Source organism: Vicugna pacos, chromosome 9 (assembly GCF_048564905.1).
Source record: "Vicugna pacos chromosome 9, VicPac4, whole genome shotgun sequence".
In the NCBI taxonomy this organism is placed as follows: domain Eukaryota; kingdom Metazoa; phylum Chordata; class Mammalia; order Artiodactyla; family Camelidae; genus Vicugna; species Vicugna pacos.
In genome coordinates, this window is record NC_132995.1 from 55,873,806 (window position 1) to 55,900,159 (window position 26,354).

Consider the following 26,354-nt stretch of genomic DNA (forward strand, 5'->3'; position numbering starts at 1 on the left):
CTGGACTCTCTATTCTGGTCCATTGATCCATTTGTTAATTTCTGAAGCAATACAGTGCTGCCTTAACAATTCTATCTTTCTAAAACTCTCAACACAGAGAAAGATAAATCTTCCCACCTACCCTATCATTCTTATTCTGGAGCATCTTGTTTTTGTTTCCATATTCTTTTCTCTTCATTATATATACATATTTATTTATGATATTATGTATAATTTTTCTTTAAATTAAAATTTACACAGGTAATACATTCACATGGTTAAAAAATCAAAAAGCATAAGGTAGTGTGCTGTGAAAATGCATCCTCCTGTCCCTGTTACCTGGCTACACAGTTCCATTCCTGTAAGTAGCTGTTATTAGTGTCTTCAGTATCCTCCCAAAGATACTCAGGATTTTTATATATGTATTAAGCAGACACGTGAATAAAGTCTCTCTTGGTAAGTAGTATTCTGAATGTTCCCTACTTTGCTTTATCTCTAATAATAGATTTGTATATCTTTCTTACTAGTATATAAAGACCTTCTTTTTCCTTTTCTATAGCTAGAAAGTATTCAATTTTAAGACCATACCATAATTTATTTTATTAGGCTCCTAATAATGAAGTTTTAGGTCTTTTCTAATATTTTTCAATTAGAAAAATGCTGAAATTACTATCTTTTAATGTACATTTCACACAATGCAAATAATTCTGTATAGGATAAATCTGAAGAAACAAAGTTCTGTATGTGTTTATCATTTTGATGGATATTCCTATCACTTTACAGTCCTAAAAGCAATCTAAGAGAGTCACTATTTTTCCAGTTACCAGTACACTGTTTTATCAAACCTTGCCCTTTGCACAACTTAAGTGAAATATAGTATAGTAATGAATCTTTAAATAACACATTTATTACCATTATTAAACATTTATGCATCTTCATATGTTTAAGAGCTATTTGTATTTTCTGTAGCCTGTATATTAAAATCATTTTGTTCATTTTTTCTATCAGATCTATTCATTTTTTAATAATAATTTTACATTTTATATATATGAATGAAATTAACCATTTTTCTGTGATGGGTGTAGAAAATATTTCCCCCCAGTTTATAATTTGTCTTGATTCTTTTTTCCCATCTTGATTTTCTAACCGTGCAGGAAGATTTAATTTTTTTGTTGTTAAATTTATAAATCTTTGACTTTCTGATTCTGTGTTTAGTATATAGTTAGAATGCTCTTCTTCATGCTCCCACTGCTGTAAAAAATTCCCATGATTTCTTCAAGGACCTGATGGTTTCATATTTCTAATCTGAGTATGTTCTTCACTTAGAATTAATCCTGTTAAAATGTAAGGTATGATTAATTTATTTCTAGATGATTGTCCATTCTCCAAATAGATTTATTAAAGTGTGAACCTCTTTTCACTGATCTGATAGACCACATTAGTCATATACTCTGTTATCTATGGCTGCGTAACAAACCATTCACACATAGCATGGCTTAAAACAGTAACCGCTTTATTTGCTCACATCTCTAGGGGTTGACACTTTAGACTGGGCTGAGCTGAGCGGTTCTGCTGGTCTCCTGTCTGGTCATTCATGTGACTTGGTACTGACTGGTCTAGGGGGTCCCTACTACTTTCCTGAATTTATCTTATTATTTGCAATTTAAAAAAATGTATTATCTTGGATTTTATTATCTATACATAATGATCATTTTCTTCCTCCTTTCCAATTTTTATGTTGCAAATTTCTTTCCATTGTCTCACTGAGTTTTCTACTACTTCCAGACAATGTTAAATAATTGTGGTAATAATGCGCATCCTCCTCTTCTTTTTTTTTTTGTTGTTGTTTTGTTTGTTTACATATGGAAGGCTTCATGAATTTGCATGTCATCTTTGTGCATGAACCATGATAATCATCTCTGTATTGTTTCAGTTTTAGTGTATGTGCTACCAATGTGAAGACACCTCTGTTCTTTTTAAAAATAGCTTTATTGAGGTATAATTGATTACAGAGAACTACACATACTCAATGTGCACAATTTGAAGAGTTTGTACATATGCACACTCCCATGACACCATCACCACAGTGAAGGTAAGAGACATATCCAACACCTCCCAGAGCTTCCTTGTGTCCCTATTGTTAACTGTAGCCACTATGTGGTAGAGAAGATCTCTGTAACTTATTTAATAGCATAAGTGAAACTTTATACCCACTGAATAACAACTTCCCAAATCTCCCACCCACTAGCTCATGACAACTGCTACTGTATTCTCTGCTACAGTGACTTTGACTGTTTTAGACACCTCATGTATAAATGGAATCATGTACTATTTTTCTTTCTGTGACTGGCTTACTTCACTTAGCAAATGTCCTCAAGGTTCATCCACACTGTTACACATTGCAGGATTTTTTTCTTTTTAAGGCTGATTAATATTCAATCCTACGTACATACCACATTTTAAAATTAAATCATCTATTGATAAACACTGAGGTTTTTTTCCATATCTTGGCTACTATGAATAATGCTACAGAGAACATGGGAGTGCAGATACCTCTTTGAGATCCTGATTTTAATTCTTTTGGATATATACCCAGAAGAGGGATTGCTGGATCATATGGCAGTTCTATTTTATATTTTTTAAGGACCCTCTACACTGTTTTCCATAGAGGCTGCACAAGTTTACATTCCCCCACCAACAATGTATAAGGGTTCCTATTTCTTTACAACATTGTCAACACTTATCCTTCATTTGCCATCCTGGCAGATGTGAGGTGCCATCTCATTGTAGTTTTGATTTGTATTTCCCTGGTAATTAATGATGTTGAGTATCTTTTCTATTGGCCATTTGCATGTCTTCTTTGGAGAAATGTCTGTTCAAGTCCTTTAATCATTTTAAAAATTAGGTTATTTATTTATGGCTATTGATTTGCAGGAATTCCTTACATATTTTGAAAATTAATCCCTTACCAAACATGGCTTGCAAATATTTTCTCCCATTCTGTAGCCTGCCTTTTCATTCTAATGTTTCCTTTGCTATGTGGAAACTTTGTAGTTTGATGTAATCCCACGAGTTTATTTTAGCTTTTTTGCCCATGCTTTTGGCATCATATCTAAGAAATCATTTCCAAGACCAAGGTCAGGAGGCTTTCTGTTACGTTTTCTTTTAGGAGTTTTACAGTTTCAGGTCTTAAGTGTAAGTCTTTAATCTGTTTTGCATTGATTTTTGTGTATAGTTTAAGGTAGGGGTCCAATTTAATTCTTTTGTATGTGGATACCCAGTTTTCCCAACACCAGTTATTGAAGAGACATTTTCCCATTGTGTGTTCTTGTCACCCCTGTCAAAGATCAGTAACAGTATATCCATGAGTTTATTTCTAGGCTCTGTATTCTGTTCCATTTGTCTGTATGTCTGCTTTTATGTCAGTACGTTACTAATTTAATTACTGTAGCTTTGTAAAATATTTTGAAATTAAGACGTGTCATACTTCCAGCCTTGTTCTTCTTTCTCAAGATCACTTTGGCTATCCTGGGTCTTTTGAGGTTCTAGATGAATTTTAGGATTTTTTTTTCTATTTCTGTAAAAAAAAAAAAAAAGCCATTGGAATTTTGGTGGGGATAGCATTTGAATCTATAGGTTGCTTTGCAAAGTTTGGCATTTTAACATAATTCTTCTGATCTACAGACACAGGATATCTTTCTTTTTATTTGTTTCTTCTTCAGTTCTTTCATACATGTTTTATAGTTCTCAGTACACAAGTATTTTACCTGTCACAAAAGGAATATTAAGAGGGAAGTTTATATCAATAAATAGCTACATTTAAAAAGAAGAAACATTTCATATAAACAGCCTAACATTACACCTCAAGCAATTAGAAAAAGAACAAATTAAGCCCAGAATTAGCATAAGGAAACAATAAAAATTAGAGTAGAAATAAATGAAATTGAGACCAGAAAAATAATAGGAAAAATCAATGAACCAAATAGTTGGTGTTTTGAAAAGATCTGTCAAAAATCAATTTGAGAAGTCTTTAGCTATACTAACTAAAAAAAACAGGAAATATTCAAATTAATAAAATCAGAAATGAAAGAGGAAACATTACAACTGATACTATAGAAATAGAAAGGATCATGAAGATACCATGAGCAATTATATGACAACACATTGTATAATGTAGAAAAAATAAATTCCTAGAAACATACACCCTACCAAGACTTTTAGTAATTCTAATTCAAGAAATAAAAAATTTGAACAGAACAATAATGAAAAAGGAGGTTGAATCATCAATGAAAAACTTCTCAACATAGAAAATCCCAAGGCCAAATGGCCTCACTGGTGAATTCTACCAAACACTTAAAAAGAATTAAGGCCAAACTTTCTCAAATTCTTCCAAAAAACTGAAGAGGAAAGAACATTTCCCAACCCACTTTATGAGGTCAGCATTACCCTGATGCCAAAGCCATACAAAGACACTACAAGGAAAGAAAACTACTAATCAGTATTCCTGATGAAAATGAATGCAAATATCCTCAACAGAATACTAGCACATTAATTCAACAGCACATTAGTAGGATCATACATTATAATCAAGTAGAATTTATCTCTGGCATGCAGGGATGTTTCAGTATATGTAAATCAGTGTGATATACTATAGTAATAAAATGAAAGATCACAATCTCAATAGATAAAAAAACATTTTTAGCAAAATTCAACACCTTTTTATGATAAAAATGCTCAACAAACTAGGTATAAATGGAATGTACCTCAGTGAAATAAAGGCCATTTACAACATGCCCACAGGTGACATTTTCAGTGATAAAAGGTTTAAAGCTTTTCCTCTAAGATCAGATGCTTACTCTTGCCACTTCTCTTCAAAAGAGTACTTAAAGTGCTGACCAGGGCTCTTAGGCCAGAACAAGAAATAAAAGGAATTCAGATTAGGAAGGAAAAGGTAAAATTATGTTTGCAGATTACATGATCTTATATGTGGAAAAACCTAAAGATCTACCAAAACACAGTTAGAATAAACTAATTCAGTAAAGCTGCAGGATATAAAATCAACATACAAAAAATCAGTTGCATTTCTATAGGTAAAGAAGGAACTATTTGAAAAGGGAATTAAGAAAAGAATTCCATTTACCATAGCATCAAAAGAATAAACTCTTTCCTCTTTTCTTGACTTTGGTTGGTTGGAATGCTTCCAGTGGTTTCTCCGTTAACTGTAACCTGTGTTTTGAATGTAAATATATTTTTCATATTAAAGAAATAGTCATCTCACATGAATATATTTTTAAAATCAGGAATAGATGTTGAATTGTGTCGGTGTTGTTTTTTAGCATCTATGAAAATGATGAAAGAGAGACAGTGTACCCCTAATGGTTTGGAAGATAGTCTGAACTCAGTTATTGCTTGGGTTCCAGAAAGTGCTTCTGTCACTAAGTGTATAATCATGGGGAAGTTCCTTAATGCTTCTCAATAACAGTTTCTTTATCTATGAAATGAAGAGAATAATGATTCTTATTTCATATTGATGTTATGAAAACAGCTAGTTAATATATGTAAAGTGCTTTAGAATAATGCCTGCTGTATGGGACACACTAGAGAAGTGTTAACATTATTATGTTATTATTTTTCTCATTTGAACTGTTGATAACAATAAATTATATTAGATTTAGTCCAAAGGAACCTTCTTTGCATTTCTTGAATAAACCTCATCTAGCTTTTAGTCCTTTAACACCTGAATTACATTGTTACGTATTTCATTTAGGATTCTTGCACTGATCTTAATATATTAGTTTGGTCTATAGTTTCGTTTTCTTAGGCAATCTTTGATATGTTTGATATCAATGTAACACTTAATAACATGCGTACATTTTCTACATTCAGGAACAATTAGGAGCTCCTTAAATAGTTGGCATACTTTCCATATGTGAAAACATCTGGATCTGGAGTATTTTTTGATGGGGTAGTTCACTGACTGTTTGTTTTATGGATATTATTTAGGTTTTCTGTTTCTTCTAGACTTAGATACATCTTATAATCTTGTAATTTATATTTTCCTACATAATGTCCATCACAGTTTTCAGAATCTGTCTATATAACATTAAGTAAAGAATAATCTTATATTTTCCTTTAAGTCTGTGATTATATCCTCACAATAAGATCTTATTTTGTGATTTTTTTGTGCTGTTTGTCTGTTTTTCTTCAGTTTGTTAGCTAGTGGTACTCACTGTGTTTTCTTCCCAACTGTCAGCTTTGAATTTATTTTTCTATTACCTCTTCTATTTATCTATTATCTATTCTCTAGCTCACACATTTTTTGCCTTTTCTCTATCAATTTCTTCCTTCTGCTTCCCACTGTTTAAATTAGGTTTTCTTTTCCTTAATTTTTAGGTTAAATATTTTTATTCTTTATTGTTTTTAATGTATTTAATATTATGGGTTTTCTTATAAGCCCTGTTTTATTTACTATTCCATAGTTTTGATATACAGTATTTTAGGAATTTCTGGGTTTCAAATTTTTTTTTCTTTGTATTCGGGTTTTCTCTCTTATTTAAGAATTTCTTAAAAAGAGTTTTAATTTCCAGGTGGTAGGATTTTTCGTGTGTTCTGATTTGGTGTTAATTTCTAGTTTTACTATATTGTGTTTAGAGAATATAATCTGTAAACTATTTAAGGAATTTTTGAAGTTTTCTTTGTGGCATAATATTTGGTTAATTTTGGGAACTGTCTTATGTGTCCTTGATCTGTCATGGTGAGAATTATATAGATAGGTTAATTAAAGTCTCCTTACTAGTTTGTTTCTACCAGTTTCCTCTTTATCTCCTGTGGTTTTTGCTTTAAGATATTGATGTTAAATTATTTGCTATAACTGTTTTATAATTATTGTTGACAGAACATTTAACATTATAAAGTGCTCTTTGTTTTCTAATGTTTTTAAATTTGTATTTAATCTTGTGTTAAAATAAAACCATTTTCTTCTTTTTTTGTTTTTGCATCTACTAGTATATATTTACTTAGTCTTTGATTATCAATCTTTTTCAGTAACTTTATTTTAGGCGTGTGCCTTGTATTCAGTATAAATGTGAGTTTTGCTTCATTATTGGACAGATGTTTTCTTTTATTAGGTAACAGTAGTGCATTACATTTACTTATTTAACTTATGTTTACTTTTAGTTTTGCCTATTAATTTCTGAAATTTTCTCTGTTTTAGTAGTTTTTAAGGGACCTTGTCTATTTCGTTTTCTTTTTCGTAAGTGCGTCTTTTAATATTTAGTAATATTTGTTTCTGGTTGTAGTCTGTTACCACTCTGTGGCCATTCCCATTCCCCATATACATATTTTCCTGAATTGCAGAAGCTGGAAACAAAGAGAGCCTCCACTTTCATTTATCTCTTGCTGCTAGGTTTGATTGCAAGTTAGTTTTCTCTAGAATAAACCAGGCCAGTGACAAGAACGTGAGTAAACGGGAGGACAGGGTGACACTAGCAAGGTGGCAGGTAAAATTGTACATGTGAGAGTGTTTGCTTCTGCTAGGTTCCACATTCCTGCGGAGAAGCCTTCCTAGATGTGATTAACTCCCAGACAGGTAACTTGACTGCAGCTTTCTCTTTCTCCTCCCATATATACTGATCTCCTGGACTTCAGACCCAATGACTGTTTTTGGACTAATGGTGTTGATATGGCCTTCCTTTCAGTAGGTAACCTCTGGCAAGATTTCTCAGACATAAAGAACTTCAGTACCATATAGATCCCTCATTAACCAGAACCTAGTTCTAGTCTTGTAGTTTATCCCTTTCAATTCTTAAACCAAGGATGATAATTCCTAATAAATAATTGACTGAGCATACATCCTGTAACTTGAAGAAGCTGTAGATCATTTCCAGGACAAAACCCTAAGAGCAACCAGAATGTCTGACAGATTATCATAACCTTTCACACATCATCACAAAGAAACATGGTGGATGTCATTGGATATTTCAGGCATAATTTGGTCCCCATCTTTGAGTGAGGGCAATTTCATAGAGTGTTGAGGGCAGAGCAAAAAAATGAAACAAAGTTAAAAGCTAAATGAGGGAAGGACACAGGAGCAGTTAAATGTGTACCACTTTTTCCCAAAGCTTGAGAGTGAAGAGGAAGAAAGAAATAAAGTGGTCACAAGAACAAAGTGGAACAAGGGAAGGTTTGTAAAATGGAAATTACTGGACTGTTTCCATTCTGATTGGAAAAACTGAGTCAAAGGAAAACAAGTGAAGATATGGAAGAAAGGAGATTAGTGTTAGAAATCGTCTAGGTGGATCTAGAGCACAGGCAGGATGATTAACCTCAGGCATAAGGAAAATACTGCTTCCATCATGCTGGGGAGATGGAGGCAAATCTGGATGAAGTTGGTTTAGTCTGTATCTTTCGTGGCAGAACACTGAGTTCTCATTTGCTCGCTTCGGTTTGCTTTGTGACATGGGAAATAAAGTCATCAGGTGAGAAAGTAAGAAAAACAAAGCGTGGTTTAAGATCTGAAGCATTTGGAAAGGATCTGGAATAGTTCCTGTGTGTAATCGGCACAAAAGAGATGGGTAGGAACATTTAAAAATCAAGTTCCTAACGATAATCCTGACCTGACCCTGGAGGCACTTAGCAAATTTCAGTGTGCATTATGATGTTAAAACGGGTTCACCTTTAAGGCTACTCAGCCCAATTGTGAAGTCTCAGAATCTGACAAATTTGCTTGTGTTTCTGAGACCCTGTCCTGTTTACTCAAGTTTTGTTACTGGCTTCCTGTTTTGTTCCTCAAGCTGAGTTCTTCTGTTTACTAAATTCTTGTTCCCATATCAGTGGATTAGTGACCCATCTGATACCTTGGTATGTCAGGTTTTTTTTTTTTAATGTATAATGAAACAAACCATTCATAAACTTAGTGACTTAAAATAACAAACATTAATTATATAATTCTGTGTGCTGGCAATTTGGACTTGGCTTTGCTGGGTGGTTCTTCCTCTGGTATTGGTCAGGGTCATTCATGTGCTGCAAAGAGTTGCTGGTCAACTAGATGACTCTGCTGCTGATGGCTGGCAGAGGTATGTTGGCTGGGTGATAAGGATGACAGGGACATAAACCTCTCATCATTCAGTTGGTTAGCCGGGGAATCTTCACATGGTAGTGATGGCTGGGGTTCCACAAGCAGTGAGAGATAAGACAAGCCCCAAGGAGAAAGTTATTTTCAAGCATCTAATTGCAACATGTTGGACAGAATAAGTCAAATGGGTAGAGAATCAATGGATGGAGAACAGATTTGACCTCTTGATGGCATGAGCTAAAATTGACATTGCAAAAGGGCCATTTTTAAAATCAACTACCTCGCACTTCCTGCCTAGTTTGGGGCGTCCCTTGCTCTCACCCGTCAGCCCCACATCAAGTGCCAGTCTCTGTGGCTTAGGACACAGCTACTTACATTCACTGGCAGATCTCCAAGTTGCTGTCTATCTGGACTCCTCAGTGTTTACATACAGAGGATTCCTCATTTCTGTGTCTACCCACCTGACAGTATATCCTTTCACATTGTCTTAAACACCCTTCACCACATCCCCATGGTTTCTGGGTACTTGTATTCATTGTGACATAAAATACATGGTGAGTCTCTTGCCTTGTCTATCACATCACACTGTTTTTAGTAGTGGCAGCTGGGTAAGTGCCCTATCTTTCCTACCCTTCCTCCATGCTGCCTCTGCCCCATTCTGCCCTCAGTCTATATTGCCACCCTTTGTCAAGACAGGTTCTCACCCCATTTTCCCCTCTATTTACTTTCTAGTCTCAGGATCTGATCCTCTGTGCGCTTCACTTAGGTCTGAATAGCTAGTGTGCCTCACCAACCCATTCTAAAATGATACAGACTAGTAAACTGTCCAGCTCAGACGGAGCAAGCTCAGTCAAGCCTTGCTTACGTTTGTATAAAAACTGAACTAGTGGCAGAATAGGAGATTTTGGTATGGTACATTACACTCAGTCTGCAGTTTGCTTTCAGTGTAAATAAAATTGATCTATTATGTCGTCGCATCTTTTTGATCTTGAGGTGTGTAGGGGTGTGTGTGTGTAAAGATGGGAAGGGGGCAAAACAAATGAACCAAGAAAGTGAAAGAAAAAACATGAAAGGGAATTCAAAGGAGAAGGTATCTGAAGACAGATGCCTTATACCAGAGGCCTGTAAATTTGTGAGCATGTGTGTAAAGTTGTCCATTATACACTTAGGTTTTATCAGTCACTCAACATGTGTTTATTGGGTGTCTGCTATGAGAGCCACACCATTCTAGAGGTTATGAAGTTGACCCCAGGGACAAGTATTGCACTGGATATAATTCCATCACTGGCCTGGTTCAGCCTTTTTGGAGTAAGAATCTGGCATAAGAAAAGGTGAAAGAGAGGAGCCAGGAGGTTCCCACATGCACCCTCGGCTGATTGAAACCATACTCTCTCCTGTGAAACACTCCGTCTGACTTTACTGTCACGAGAGAAAACATCATTCCTCTCCCTCCTCTCCATGTGGAGATGTCTTACAGATGAAACTGCTTTTACCAAAGACGTCCTCTGTAAGATGAGAGGAACAAGTATCAGGTCATCGGCCAACTAGGAGACAAGGGCTAGGAAAGGCTTGGTTGGAGGTTACTGGAAATTAGTTCCACTTAGAAAAGCCTGGAGGCAGAAGTGTTAGTTGAAAATCAGGACATCTTGTTTCTGGTTTTGGTTCTGTCACTTTCAAAGCCTAAGTCTCTCAACTTCAAAACAGGACTGAGTGACCTGCATCCCATCAGGAAGGAAAGTACAGAAGTGACACAGTGTCTAACTGTCTTCTTCCAGCTAGAGATCTGGTACCTTCTGTGGAAGCAGAAAGAAGGAGAAGCTATGTCACTTTCAGATTCCAGGGTTCTTCTTTCACCTAAATTGTTTATTATTAAAATTAATAGCATTCAGTATCTCCTTATGGCAAACACTGTATTAGGCAACTGACACATACCATCTTACTTAATGCTCAAAACAATCTGTATTTTTATTCCTGCTTTGCAGATGAATACACTGAGGTTACCAAGTTCTATTCACCATCAAAGCCCATGGACTGTACATGGGAATCATGACAGAATGAAAGAATATTAAGTCTGAAGAAAACTGGTAAATCAACAAATACAGCTTCCCATTATAACCCAGAACTTCTTCCTGCAACAGCCCTGATAAATGCTATTTGCCTTTGTTTGAATGCACTATCAGGGCAGTGTCAAGTGAACTGGGAACCCTGGATCTAAAAGTCACAGGCTGGATTCCAATTCCAGCTTTGCTAAGTACTAATTAACTGTGTACTCACCTTGGCCAGGTTACTTAACATTTTTAAGCATCATTTTCTTCATCTATAAACCAGAGAGAATACCCAAATACAGTATTATGATGATGATGAAATAAGATGATACATTTGAACATTCATTCACTCATTCAATAAATTTCATTTGTTGCTTTTTCTATGCCAGTCACTCTGCTGCACACAGTGGATGCAGTAGTGAACAAAACAGACATGGTCCCTGCCCTTGTGAAGGCTGCAGTTTAGTGGGAGACAGATAACCAGGGCTGGGACAAGGGTTAAAAGGAGGGAGGCATTTGTCTCTGATGCAGGTTTTAAGGGGGGGCCAAAAAATCAGTCGTCAAGATCAATAATATTTTTTAAAAAAGAAAAAATTCCATATAGAAAAAAAATCAAAAGATTACATTTCAGGATCAATATTATCATCTTTCCTTTTGTCTCCTGCTCCAGTATGGCTCAGCATGGTGCTTCAGATGACAGATGAGTCAGTACATACAAAAACAAAACCAAAAAAGTATACAGAAGAAGTTTAGCTGGTGAAGAACGCGGAGATGATCTTAGGTAGAGGGAACCGCATTTGCAAAGGCCCCGAGGTGGGAAAGTGCTTACAGAAGCTCAGAGCCCAAAAGAAAGCAGGTATTGTTAGACTATAAGGGTCAGTGGTCAGGGCCATTTATGCAGGATGGGGTGGCCCCAGGGATGGACTTGGGGCCCTATTCTAAGTGCAGCGGGAAACCACAGTAAGATTTGAAACAAGGCAGTAACCTATGTTTGTTTTTAAAAATACCATTCTGGTTGGTAAGAAGAGACGGGTGAGAGAGTAGCAGAAGCATGAAGACCAGCTAAGAAGCTGCTGCACCTGTCTGGCCTGCTCTAACGCGGTCATTCCTGAGCATGCTAGGCAGTAGGAATACAGCACGGGGCTTTGTCAGTCTGTGTGTGGCCTTCAGCAAGTTATTTTTCCTTTCTGATCTACAGTGTCCTTATCTATAAATTGGAGAAAATAACAGTAATCACTGCATATGGTTGTGAAGATTAATTTAGATAATGCACGTAAAATGCTTAGAATAGTACATGGCAAATAGTAAGTGACAAATAAATGTTTGTTTAGAAATTCTTTTATATTTATCTTTATATTCTGTCACTGCCTACCTAATTCAACACCTCTCTTCTAGTAGGTGCTCAATAAAGATGCAGTGAATTAAAATGTTGTGGCTGATGTGCTGCCAGGAGCTTATGTATTCAGTTATGTTTTTCATTAGTGGGGAATAATCCTGTTAATATTTCTCAGTATTTTTCAGCTATCCCTTGCTCTCCAACTCCACCCTAATTCTGGCTTTCATAATCTCCTGCATAAATATATAACTCATGTTACTGGCTCCAGACTTCTTTATCTCCAGTTTATCCTACATATTACTACAAGCCTTGTTTTTCTAAATACAGGCCAGTTCGTGTAATTCCCCTTCTCAGAAACTTTCTGGGCTTCCTAGTGACAAAGGCTGACCTTTCCATCTTCAGCTGCTCATCCCATAATGCCTCTCGCAAGACTTTATGCTCCCCCCCTCCAGTTTCCTCTATAAGAAATGCACTCCCCACCTTCATCAATCTGTTAAAATTCATGTAACAAATATAGTTAATGTGCCACCTCTATGAAGTACTTTCTGACCCTGCAATAAGAAAAACAAAAATCAATCTCTCCCTCTTCCTTCTGTTGCTCTTATGCATTAGATTCCTATCTCTCACATGGAATTCTCCACATTACCCAGGATCCACATCTTGTCTCCGGGTAAAGTGAAGAAACATGGCTCCAAATGATGGGAAAAATAGTCGTAGGTCATTTAACAATTAAGAGTAACTTCCTATGAATCTAGTAGACTTGCCTCAAATCCCAGCTGACTCTATGGCGTTACAAATTAATTAACCCTTCTGAGCTTCAGTTTCCTTACCTGTAAAACTGGAATAGAAAACCCCAATCCACTGTACTATTCTGAAGAATACATCAGAAAATGTATCTGAAGCTTCTGGTTCCGAAGGGGCACGTGATAAAGAGTGCTGTTGTTACTGGTGTGGTATATGGAGCAAGCATGGGACCTGGAGTTAGACAGACTCAGGACCAAATGACAGCTTAGCTGTATTCTGCTTGTCTTTGGGCAAGTCTTTTACCCTCTCAGCTTCTTCACTGGAGATAACAATACACATTAAGCAAAAGGCTTCTGTTAGGATGAGAAAGTGACAGTAATAATGTATGAACAGTGTACGTTTGATGAGTACTCCCCATGAAAGAGGAGCTATTCTGAAAGCTTTACGTATATCAGTTAACTTCATCCCCGGTTTTATGAGGCAAGTATTATTACTGTCTCCTTTCTATAGATCAGGGAATTAAGATACAGAAAGATTAAGTAACTTCCTCAAAAATCAAACACTAAGCAAATTATAATACTGAACTTTGAACCCAAGCAGTTTGTTTTCAGAGTCTAAGCTACAATAACAAATAGAGAATGGAATTGAGTGCCTGGCATCTGGCAAGTTTTTAAAGAACGTTGTAATAAAAGTTAAGAAGCCCCTTCGTCCCTTCTCATGCTGTGTGATAGGAGAGGGTCCATGTCTTACTTACTCTGTACCTTTGACAAACGGCACCTGCCTAGCATATAAGCAGAGGTGTGCCAGACTTGGCTTGAACTGGTTCTCAAAAGCAAATTGTGCGCCTTTCTTCCCAATTCCACATTTGGTAATGTCACATTGGTAGCTTGAAACTGATTACGAGAAAGTATTTTTTATCACAAGAAAGGCCAATGTTAAAATTAGTCCTGGATTTACAACCAAGTCAGTAAAATCTCTTTATTGACTAAGCTATTTTGAGTCCGGTTCCTATTATTTGCAATCCAAACAGATCAGCCTAAGATATCTGTTATTTCAGATATCTCAGGAAAGCTGAGAATGAGGAAGTGCGCCTTACAGCAATATCCACAAAATTAATTACCTAGGGAGAATTCCTGTAAGAATTCTATGCTTATCACAGTCACCGTGAGGGTTTTATTTGGGGTGTGGGGGAGATGGCATTTGTCATGTAAGTTCTGCTTCGCCCTATTGTTTATTTAAACACTCGAATCTGCTGTCCCATATGCTTAGCACACAATCTGAGGTAAGTAGGGGAGAACCAAGCACATGAATTTTTAATGTTAGAATTTAACTATTGGTCACTAGAGGTATGAGGTATTTTACAGATATGGATAGTTGACTGCATAATGTAGGCTCCTGCTCCTATTGTTACTTTTATTATGGTTCTAGCAGCTAGACAAGTTGTCTCTTTTGCCAAAGAATGCAGCAACAAAATCAAAACAAAGAACTTCTCCTTTCCTTCCCAGATGGCATTGTGGGTGGTCACAAAGACCCATAAGATTTTGTTTAATTTGTAAAACTCCAAAGTTTGTTTGTAACAATGCTTCATACTTTCATTACATTTTATATTTTTCCAAACACAGAGTTTTTAAAATACATTACTTCTTTTGAGCTTCATAATACCGCAAGCAAGGCAAGTATGCTACAGGGAGGTTATGTGACCTGTTCAGTGTTACAGCCAGGTAATGGCAGAGATGGAATAATAACTCAGGACTATCGTGTCAGCCACTGATCTTACACTTCCATGAGCTGCTGGTAGGTTTCAGATAGTGTTCCTCTGGGTGGCCCACATTAGTCCTCCAGGTGTTTGAGAAGCTGATCAAAATGAAAAGCAGATTTAAAAAAAGAACAACACAGCATTTTTTCTCTTGCAGATTTGAATCTACAATAAAATGCATAAAAATTAGCCAGAATTAGGGAAAAAGAGAAATGGCAATTTAAGTACAAATGCCCAGTTATCTAAAGAAAAGAGCATAAGGGTATTGTATTTTATTCATTTATTTTTAAAATTTTTATATATTTTTTTTTTTTGCCTATGGTAGAGGGCAAAATAAGAAGATGACCCAGGAAATCTTTGGCGCTGCCAAGCAGATTTCGGAAAATTAGATAATTTGTACTTAAACACATCAAACCAGATCAGAAAAATAGCCAGGACATATAATATGTGTCTTGACTAGGGCATATGTTCCTTTAAAAAACACTTACTGAAAACTGAGTATGTATTAGGCAGTAGGCTCAGTGCCGAGAAGAATTCAAAGGTGCCTAAGATGGAAACTTTCTTCTTATAAATACCTAAGATAAAGCCACAAACAACAGGATTCTAAGTGTTGATCTGCTGGTAATATTCACCAAGAAGCCGGAGTCTTAGAGTCTTTGTGAAACAGAAGAGAATATGTAAGAAGTCTGAGGAGAAAATGAGCAACTAATTGGGTTCATTGTTGTTCAGCAAATTTAAATTCTTTTAATTATGCCTTCAACGTTTTTGTTTCCAGTTATTTAATCCTTTGATATATCTCAAGAGCATCTGAGTTGGCCTTTTCTCACCCCTGACTAAATTCACTATTTGGGGACTAATGGTGTCTAATAAGCACTGGATATGAAAGGAAAAACTAGAACATCGAAGTAGAAGGGACTCCAGCCCACAGCCGTGCAAATCATTGGCGTTCAGGCCAGTGTGTGGAAGGGCACTCAGAAAGGACAAGAGTAGGTGGGAACTGGAATTCCCTGCTACATCTGGACATGTTCTGGAAGCTGGGACAACGCAGCAGGTTAACTGGGTAATCCCTGGGAACCAGGGTTCCCATGAAAATAACATTAAGCATTTTCAAGGGCATGGGCATAATGTTTTCCTATTATAAGAAAACAAAAGGCCAATCAAATTGACAAAATTAAATACAGCAAGATGATCAAGTATAAATGAAAGTATTGGGAAAACGTGCACTCCATCTGTTGCCCTGCCTTTTTTTATTGTGGTAAAATACATATAAAATTTACCATCTTAACGATTTTTAAGTTGTTATAGTTCAGTAGTATTGAGTACATTCATGTTGTACAAACATCATCACCTCCATTTCCAGAAATCTTTTTATCTTGCAAAACTGAAACTCTGTACTCATTAAATAACACCTAACCCCCACCCCCCAGCTCCAGGCCCTGGCAACCACCATTCTTTCTAATTCTGAGTAATCTAGGTACCTTGTGTAAGTGGAATCAGGGAGCATTGTCTTTTCTGTGACTGACTTATTTCACTGAGCATAATGTCCTCAAGGTTATTCCATACTGGGCATTATCAGAATTTTCTTTCCTTCCCTTAACCTGAGTAATATTCCATTGTTTGTATATGCCACATTTTGCTTATTAATACATCCATCAACTCTCTGATTGCTTCTACATTTCAGCTGTTGTGAATAATGCAGTCATGAACATAGGTATACGTATATACCCTTCAGGACCTTGATTTCAATTCTTTTGGGTATGTACACAAAAGTAGAGTCACTGGATCATATGATAAGTCTATTTTTAATTTAAGGAACTACCGTACTGTTTTCCTACACCATTTTACATTCCTACCAACAATGCACAGGAGTTCCAGTTTCTCCACATTTTCACCACCATTTGTTATTTTGTTTTTGTGACAGTAACCATCTGAATGGGTGTGAGGTGATAACTCACTGTGGATTTGATTTGCTTCTCCCTAAGGGTTAGTGATGTTGAGCATCTTTTCAGTGTGCTTATTGGCTATTCATGTATATTTTTTGGAGAAATATCTGTTCAAGTCCTTTGCCCATTTTTGAATTGGGTTGTTTATGTCTAAGTTTGTTTTTGTTGTAAAGTTTGAGGAGTTCTCTATGTATTCTGGATATGAATTCCTTATCACATATATGATTTTCAAATATTTTATTCCATTCTGTGGATTGCCTTTTCACTCTGCTGATAGTGTCTTTTGAGCAAAGAAAATTTTAATTTGTAGGAAGTCCAATTTGTCTATTTTTTCTTCTTTTGTTGCCTATATACAAGAAATCACTGCCAATTCAATGTTGGAAAACTTTTGTCCTATGTTTTCTTCTAAGAGTTTGAGTTTTAGCTTTCACAGTTAGATCTTTGGCCATTTTGAGCAAATTTTTATATATGGTGTGAGGTGCAACTATATTCTTTCATCTGGAGATACCTGGTTTTCCTAGCACCATTTGTTGAAAAGACTTCCTTTTCTCCACTGAATGGTCTTGGAACTCTTGTCAAAAAATCATTCTACCGTATCTGTGAGGGTTTATATCTGAGCTCTCTGTTCTAGTGCATTGGTCTATATGAATGTCTGTATGCCAATACCACATTGTTGTGATTACTGTAGCTCTGTAGTAGGTTTTGAAATCAGGAGGCTGAGTTCTCTAAATTTGTTCTTATGAAAGATTATTTTCACAATTTTAGATCCCTTGAGACTCCTATGAATTTTAGAATGAATTTTTCTATTTCTGTAAAAAATGTCATTGGAATTTGAATAGGGATTGCATTGAATCTGTAGATAGCTTTGGATAATACTGACATTTAACAACAGTAAGTCTTCTAATCCATGAAGATGGATGTCTTTCAGTTAATTTATGTCTTTAATTTTTTCAGTAGTGCTTTGTAGTTTACACTGTACAAGTCCATCTCTTTGGTAAAATTAATTCTTAAGTATTTTCTTTTTTGATGCTGTTGTAAATGGAATTGTTTTCTTAATTTCCTTTTTAGATTGTTCATTGTTAGTATATAGAAATGCAGCTGATTTTTGTGTGTTGAGTTTTTATCCTGCTTCTTTGCTGAATTTATTAGTTCTGACTTTTTTGTGGAATCTTTAAGGCTTTCTATGTATAAGATCACATCATCTGCACACAGAGATAATTTTATTTCTTCTTTTCCAAGCTGAATACCTTTATCTCTTCTTACGTGATTGCTGTGGCTAGAACTTTCCATATTACGTTGAATAAAAGTGGTGATAGTGGGCATCTGTTTTGTTCCTGACATTAGAGGAAATGCTTTCAGCTTTTCACCACTTTTCACATAGTAGTTCTAAGTTTGTCATATATGGCCTTTATTATGTTGAAGCATGTTCCCTAACACTTTGTTGTGAGTTTTTATCAGAAATAGATGTTGAATTTTGTCAACATCTGCGTCTACTGAGACAATCATACTTTTTTTTATTTTGTTTTCTTAATGTGGTGGATTGATTTGTGAATATTTAAATATCCTTGCATCTTTGAAATAAATCCCACTTGATCATAATGTATAATACTTTTAATGCCTTTATCTGGGTTTTTATCAGGGTAATACTGTCCTGATAGAATGAGTTTAGAAGTGTTCCTTCGTCTTCAATTATTTGGAATAGTTTGAGAATGAAAGGTATTAACTAGTCTTTAAACGTTTGGTATAATCCACCTGTGAAACAGTGTGGTATGGGACTTTTGTTGGAAGTTTTTTGTTTTTTCACTGATTCAGTTTCATTACTAGTGATTGGTCAGTTTGGGTTTTCTGTCTTACCCTGATTCAGTCCTGGAAGACTGTATGTTTCTAGGAATTTATTTCTTCCAGGGTGTCCAATTTGATGGCATATAATTGTTCGTAGTAATCTCTTACGATCCTTTGTATTTCTGTGATATCAGTTGTAACTTCTCTTTCATTTCTGCTTTTATTTATTTGGGGCCTCTCTTGTCCTTGATGAGTCTACCTAAAAGGTTATTAATTTTGTTTATCCTTTCAAAGAACCAGCTCAGTTTCATTGCTCTTTTCTTCTGTTTTATTTTTAGTCTCTTATTTCATTTATTGCCACTCTGATCTTTATTTCCTTCTGTCTACCACCTTTGGCCTTTGTTCTTCTCTTTCTGGTTCCCTTAGGTGTAAGGTTAGATTGTTGATTTGAGATTTTTCTTGTTTCCTGGGCTGGGCCTGTATCACTATCAAGTTCCCTCTTGGAGCTGCTTTCGCTGCATCCCATAGACTTCGGAATGTTGTTTTCATTTTCATTTGTCTTAAGGTATTTTTTGATTTCCTCTTTGTTTCCTTCACTGACTCATTGGTTGTTTAGTAGCATGTTGGTTAGCCTCCATGGGTTTGTGTTTTTTCTAGTTTTCTTCCAGGAATTGATTTCTAGTTTCATCCTGTTCTGGTTGGAAAAAATATTTGATATGATTTCAACCTTACTAAGACTTATTTTATGATCTGTCATGCTGTCTATCCTTGAGAACATTACATGTGCACTTGAAAAGAACGTGCATTCTGTTTTGGGGTGGAATATTTTATATCTATTAAGTCAGTTAGATCTAATATGTTGTTTAGGGCCAGTGTTTCTTTATTGATTTTCTGTCTGGATTATCTATCCATTGCTGTGCGCGGGGTGTTAAAGCCCACTACGGTTATTGTAGCACAGTCAGTATCTCCCATTATGTCTGCTAATATTTGCTTTATATATTTAGGTTAAGTGGATGGATATTTATTTACGAGTATCACATCCTCTTGTTGGACTGATCCCTTTATCATAATGTAATCCCTTTCTTTGTTTCTTGTTGCAGTCTTTGTTTTAAAGTATATTTTGTCTAACATAAGTATTGCTACTCCAGTTTCATTTCATTTCCATTTGCGTGGAATACCTTTTTTCATCTCCTCACTTTAGTCTGTCTGTGACCTTAGATCTGAAGTGAGTCCTTCGTAGGCAACACATAGATGGGTCATTTTTTTATCCATTCAGCTACTCTTATGTCCTTTGATTGGAGCATTTAGTCAATTTATGTTTAAAGTGGTTATTAATAGGTATGTACTCATTACCAATTTGTTGACTGTTTTCTGGTTGTTTTTACAGTTTTTCTCTTTTCCTTTCTTCTCTTGTTCTATTCTTTTGCAATTTGATGCTTTCCTTTAGTCTCATGCTTGTACTCTTATTTTTTGTGTATCTCTTAGAGGTTTTTGATTTGCAATTAGCATGAAGTCCATACATAACAAGCTATGTATATAGCAGTCTATGTTAATATGATGGTCCCTTACGTTCAAGCACATTCTAAAAGCTCTACATTTTTACTCCCTCTGCCATATTTTTTCTTTTTTTATGTCCTGTTTTACATCTTTTAATTGTGTGTAGTGCTTAACTGCTTATTGTAGATATAGATGATTTTACTACTTTTGTATTTAAATATTCATTAGCTTTGTAGGTGGTTGATCCACTACCTTTACTGTATGTTTGTCTTAACCAGTGAGATTTTTTCATTCACAATTTTCTTATTTGTAGTTACGGTCTTTTCTTTTTCTTTAACATTTCTTGTAAGGCCAGATTGGTGGTGATGAACTCCCTCAGCTTTTACTTGTCTCAAAAACTATTTATTGCTCCTTCAATTCTGACTGAAAATCTTGACAGGTAGAGCATTCTTTCAGTACTTTGAATACATCATGCCAGACTCTTCTGGCCTGTAATGCTCTGCTGAAAAATCAGTAGATAGTCTCACGGGGGTACCCTGTACGTTGTTGTTGTTGTTGTTGTTGTTGTCGTCATCATCATTTTCCTCTTGCTGCTTTTAAAATTCTCTCTGAATCTTTAACTTCTGACATTTTAATTATGTATCTTGGTGCAGGTTTCTTGGGGTTCATTGTGTATGAAACTGTGCTTTCTGGACTTTGAAGTCTGTTTCTTTCCCCTGGAAGTTTTCAGCCATTATTTTTTTCAAATAGGTTTTCTGTCCCTTTCTCTCTCTCTTCTTCTCTGCTCCCTATAATGCAAATGTGGATGTACTTGATATTCTCTCAGAAGTCCCTTGAACTATCCTCATATTTTAAAATTCTTTTTTTCTTTTTGCTGTTCCAATTGGGTGATTTCCACTATCCTGTCTTCTAGATCACTTTTGTTTTTTTGCATCCTCTGACCTGCTGTTGATTCCTCTAGCATATTTTTCAGTTATTTTACTCGTCTGTTATGATTTGTTCTTCTTCATATTTTCTGTCTCTTTAAGTTCTCATTGAGTTCACCAATTCTTCTCCCAAGTTCAGCAAGCATCTTTATGATTTTTTTTTTAACTTTTCATCTGGTAATTTTTAAAAATCTGTTTTATTTGTTTTTTTCCTGTGAGGTTTTGTCTTTTACAAGGTATTCCTTTGTCTCCTTATTTTGCCTAACTCTGTTTCTACGTATTAAGTATATAAACTACATATCCTGGTCTTTAAAGAGTGGCCTTATATAGAAGTTGTTCTGTGGAGCACAGTGGTGCAATTCTCCCTGGTCACCAGAGCCAGGTGCTCTCTGAGTATCCTTTGTCTGGGCTGCATGCACCCTCTTATTGTGATTGGGTTGCAGACTGCTGTGGACTCCCCGTTAGGTGGGGCTCATCCCCAAACCAGCTGTCTATGAGGCCTGACTATGAATGCTTTGGGCATGCCAGTGAGCAAGACTGGCCCCTCTCAAGTACTTGTGCTGGTTGCGGCCACCTGCCAATTGGGGTAGGACTGGCCCCCCCAGAGTGGGAGCCACGTTGGAGAGGTGTTGGTGGTGGCCAGAGGTACCTGTTATGTGGGGCAGGGCAAGAGCTGCTTTGGAGAGGTGCCCATGCTGGCTAGGACCTCAGCCAGATGAGGTGGAGTAGGAACCACTTTGGAGGGGCCAGCTGGGGTTGGTGGGTTGGGCAGGCTGGTTCTTGGGGAAAAACTAGGGCACGGTGCAAAGTGTTAGCTAAGTTGATGAGGAGTGACAGAAATGGCACCCTCCAGTGCTGGGCCAGCTACATGGAAGGAGAGAAAATACAAATGGCATGCACCAGCACTTCTGTCCCTGGAAAAAGCCCTACCAGATCCCTGCTCCTCCAGAACATGCCCTAAAATTAGTCAGTGACTTTTTGTTATATGACTTGGTTACTTTTCAATCTGCTGCCTTAGTTTGTGTATGAGCCCTTCAAGAGTAGAGTGTTGGCTTCCCACAGCCCTCTGCTCTCCCAGACATAAGCCCCACTGGTTTCCAAAGCTCAAAGCTATGGGAACTTGTCCTTCTGGTGCACATCCCCAAGATGGGGATCTCAAAGTGGGGCTCAGACCCTTTGCTGCTCAACTCTGGACCTCCAGGGTTGTGATACCCTTCCCACTTGTGAGTTGTCACACCTGGAGTATGGGTTCTGACTAGACTGCATCTTCTTCTTCCTAGTCTTGATGTGGCCTTTTCTTTGTAGAAAATCTGTTCTGCTAATCTTCAGATTGTTTTGAGATATTGTTGTTCTGTATGAGTTGTAATTTTGGTATGTCTGTGGGAGGAGGTGACCTCAGGATTTTTTAACTTTACTATCTTGATCCATAGATTGTGTTTGTTTGGTGGAACGTATTAAAAAAAAAGTCTTTTGACTGGAGAATTTAATCCATTTATACTTAAATTAATGATTGATAAGAAGGAATTTACTTTTTACTATTTGTTTTCTATTTGTCTTATAGCTTTTTTGTCCTCATTTCCTACATTACTGTTTTCTTTTGTATTTAGTTGATTTTTGCAGTGAAATTTTTTTTTAATTTCCTTTTGTGTATATTCTGTAAGTATTTACCTTGTGGTTATCATGGGATTACATTTAACATCCTAAACTTATACACTCTAATTTTAATTTATACAAGCTTAACTTTTTTTCTTTTCTTTTTTTTAATGGAAGTACTGAGGATAGAATCCAGGACCTTGTGCATGTGTAGCATGTGCTCTACCACTGAGCTATACCCACCCCAGTAACTTTAATAACATAAAAATTCTTCTGTACAACTCTGTCCCCACCCCTTCCAGTTACTGATTTCACAAAACATCTTTATACACTGCATGTCCAAAACATATGCTAATAATTGTTTTCTATAAGACATTAGTCTCCTAAGTCCTGTAGTAAACAAAATGTGGAGTTACTAACCAAAATTACATAATAATTGCTTTTAGACTAATACATTTTTTAAAGTACTGGGCTCTTAAATCATATTGAAAACAGAAGTGGATTTACAAACCACTTTTACAATAATACTAGGGTAGCTTTTATAATTGCCTATGCATTTATCTACTGAGATCTTTCTTTCTTTATAAGGCTTTGAGTTACTGTCTAGTGTTCTTTCACTTCAACATGTAGGATTCCGTTTAGCATTATCTGAAGGTCAAGTCTAATGGTAATGAGTTCTCTTACATTTTATTTATCTAGGAATATGTTAATTTATCCTTTGCTTTTGAAGGACAGTTTTTTCCAGGTGCAGAGTTTCTGGTTTACAGATTCTTTTTCCTTTCCTTTTAGCAGTTTGAATATGTTGTCCTGCTGCCTTCTAGCTACCAGTTTCTGACGAGAAATATGTTGGTATTCTTATTGAGGTCCCTTGTGTGTGAGTAGTCACCTCTCTTGCTGCTTTCAAGTTTGTCGTTGTATATTGATGGTTTGATTGTAATGTGTCCTGGTGTGGGTGTCTTTGAATGCATCCTCTTTGGAGTTCCCTGAATGTCTTTCATCAAATTGGGAAGTTTTTGGCCATTACTTCAAATAATCTCTCTGCTGCTTTCTCTCTCTTTACTCCTCTTGGAACACCCCCACTGTAAGTGTTGATTCAGTTGATGATGTCCTACAAATTCCTTAGGCTCTGTTCCTTTTTCTTCAATCTATTTTTTTTGTTCTTCAGACTTCATAATTTAAATTATCCTATCATCAATTTCACTGATTCGTTCACTCCCTGCTCAAATCTACCTATGAATCCCTCTGGTGAATTTTTTATTTCAATTATTTTACTTTTTAGCTCTAGAATTTCTTTTTGGTTTTCTTTAGGTTTTATAGTCTTTATGGATATTTCTACTTAGTCCATACATTATTTTGTTGACTTTTTCCATGTCTTTTTTTAGTTCTTCAAGTGCTTTAAAACAGTTATTTTTAAGTCTGCTAGGTGCTCATCTGATCTTTCTCTGGGACAATTTCTGTTGGTTTATTTTTTGTCCGTTGAATGGGACATACTTTATTGTTTCTTTTGTATGCTCTGTAATTTCTGTTGAAAACTGTACACTTGAATCTAATGTCATGGTGATTCTAGAAATTAGATTCTTTTCCTTCCTATCGTTTGCTGGGTGTTGTTTTGTTTCATTTAGCCTTTTTAAAAAGATTGATTGCTGTAGATGATCTCTATGCTGATGATCAGCCTGAGATATAAACTTACAGTTTTGTCAGGTCTTCTCTGAGCCTGTGCCTTTCCCTGAGCATGCACACTGACTTTCTGATTTCCCCAGTGTATGCAAATGCTTTTGAATATCCTAGTCTTTAATGTCAGGCTTCCAAAAGGGAAAAAAAAAAAAAAAAAAAGAAGGCTCCCATTCTTTTAAATCCTCTGTAAATCACTTCAGCTGGAGAGGGAGGGTTTTGTAACAATAGGGGAGGGAGCTGCAACAGAGTTGTCTGCCTCTGCTGCTTTTGATCATGGAGGTGCAGATGCAATCAGCAGTCAGAATGCAGATCTCCAGTATTTGTATAATAGAATCCTTATTACCTACCCTGGTTCCTGCAGGCTGTTCCAGGTACACATACCCAGCTGTCTGCCCTGAGGTTGATGGCAGGGAGGGGATATCTAGCCTCTTCTGAGATAAGAGCTGAAATTGATGGAATTTCACTACAATTTACTGTCCAAGTCTTCCCCTGGAAGCTACAAACCTTCAGAAGGCTCCAGAGTTCCAGAACAGTTACATTAGACAGATCCTGCCAGTACCTTTGCCTAGGGAGAGAGACAATTACTGGTGCTTTCCTCTCAGCCATCTTCCCAGAATCCTCCCTTCCATCTGTTGCCCTTTTTAGGGGCAAATTTAGCAGAATCTATTGAATTGCCTTATCTTTGATCCAGAAACTCGACTATTACAAACTAGTCCTATAGAAAATATTCACAAGCATATATTCACACACAAAGTAATACGTACAAGAAAGTTCCCTGCTAGCAATGTTTATAATAATGACAAGTGGGAAATAATCTAAATCTAAATGTTCATCAATAGGGGGATGGTTAAATATATATGATAAATTATATAATGATATACTTACAATACATTAAAAATATATGTTGTATACATGCACTGCAATATTGGGTACTGATGAAAAGACTGGGATAGATAAAATGGACTGGCATCAAAAGATCCTAAATTCTAGTATTTGAAAAAAAATCAAGTTATAGAAAAGTGTATTTAGTATGAGTCCATTTGTGTATGAAAAAATCAACATATATGAATAGTAAATTAAAAGTTCTGAAAGAATAAACAAATATTTATCAATAATTGTTATCTCTAGGAGGGGCATGGGAACGGAGAGAGTGGAAAAGAAAACTAACCCTTTTATTCCATATACTTACGTACTATTTGACTCTTTTACAAGGAGCATGTATTCCTGTAGCACAGATCCACTTTTTAATAATAAAATAATTTTCCATAAATATTTTCATGTTTCTGTATAGTCAGGACATACTACTGAAAAGAACTTTCTGGAAACTTCGGTTAAAAATTATTGTATACCAAATAAGTCTTGGAAGTTGAAGATTATGTATTATTTTAGAGAGATAAAAAGTCTTCTCTCTCGTAGAGCCAGTTATTTACATCCCATGGTGGTGAAGGTAAGCTGGAGATTTCTTCTCCTCTTCCTAGAGATCAGTTTACATTCTAGAGCAAAAAGCAAATGCCCTTCTTTCTCTCTCCCTCCCTCTCTCTTTCTTTTCCTTGTGGAGGGGAGGAGGGTCACATGTGTTAGTAGCTCCTGTATAAGCTCCAAGTTTCAAAATACCGGTGTTAACGCTTCTATAATGCACACCCTGCTGCACGTGCAAGTACCTCTGACTCAGGACGTCACCATGTGACAAGCTGTGGCATGGGAGACTGATGCAGGATGTTCTTTGAGAAAATAAAAGGTCTCATCCCTGATTTACAGATTCTTTGTTTCTGGAAATGTGTGTGTGTATGTATTTGTATAACTTTGCAAGTTAACTTGTTAGCTTTCAAATAGGAAAATATCTCATCCTCTTCAGTTTTAGACTCAACACCAGGCACAGTGAGTTGAGTTGAGCTGTCTGGTGCATTCTGCCACTCCACAGATTAAGGATGGGAGCCCACAGTCATGGACTATCAGGGATGGACTACGTAGTAGGGGTGGGAAATGCTGCGATTTTATTTCTGAGG

General features: G+C 36.2%; 1 long non-coding RNA gene and 1 other non-coding gene across 3 annotated transcripts in view; both read right to left on the bottom strand.

Moving 5' to 3' along the window:
- Nucleotides 1–1,835: 1,835 nt before the first annotated feature.
- LOC116281861 (U6 spliceosomal RNA) lies at nucleotides 1,836–1,944 on the bottom strand. The gene has a single exon (XR_004191323.1). It is a non-coding gene; the product is annotated as a U6 spliceosomal RNA (small nuclear RNA).
- Nucleotides 1,945–2,869: 925 nt separating this feature from the next.
- LOC140698237 (uncharacterized) overlaps nucleotides 2,870–26,354 on the bottom strand; it is a 91,894-nt gene continuing 68,409 nt past the window's right edge. Inside the window, exons 1-3 of one of the 2 annotated variants that reach the window (XR_012075866.1) lie at nucleotides 9,428–9,499; nucleotides 5,120–5,205; nucleotides 2,870–3,556 (exon numbers count right to left, since the gene is read on the bottom strand). This is a non-coding gene — a long non-coding RNA (uncharacterized lncRNA). Of the gene's footprint in view, nucleotides 3,557–5,119; nucleotides 5,206–9,427; nucleotides 9,500–26,354 lie in introns of those variants that run through there. The other variant, XR_012075865.1, reaches the window with a different exon arrangement.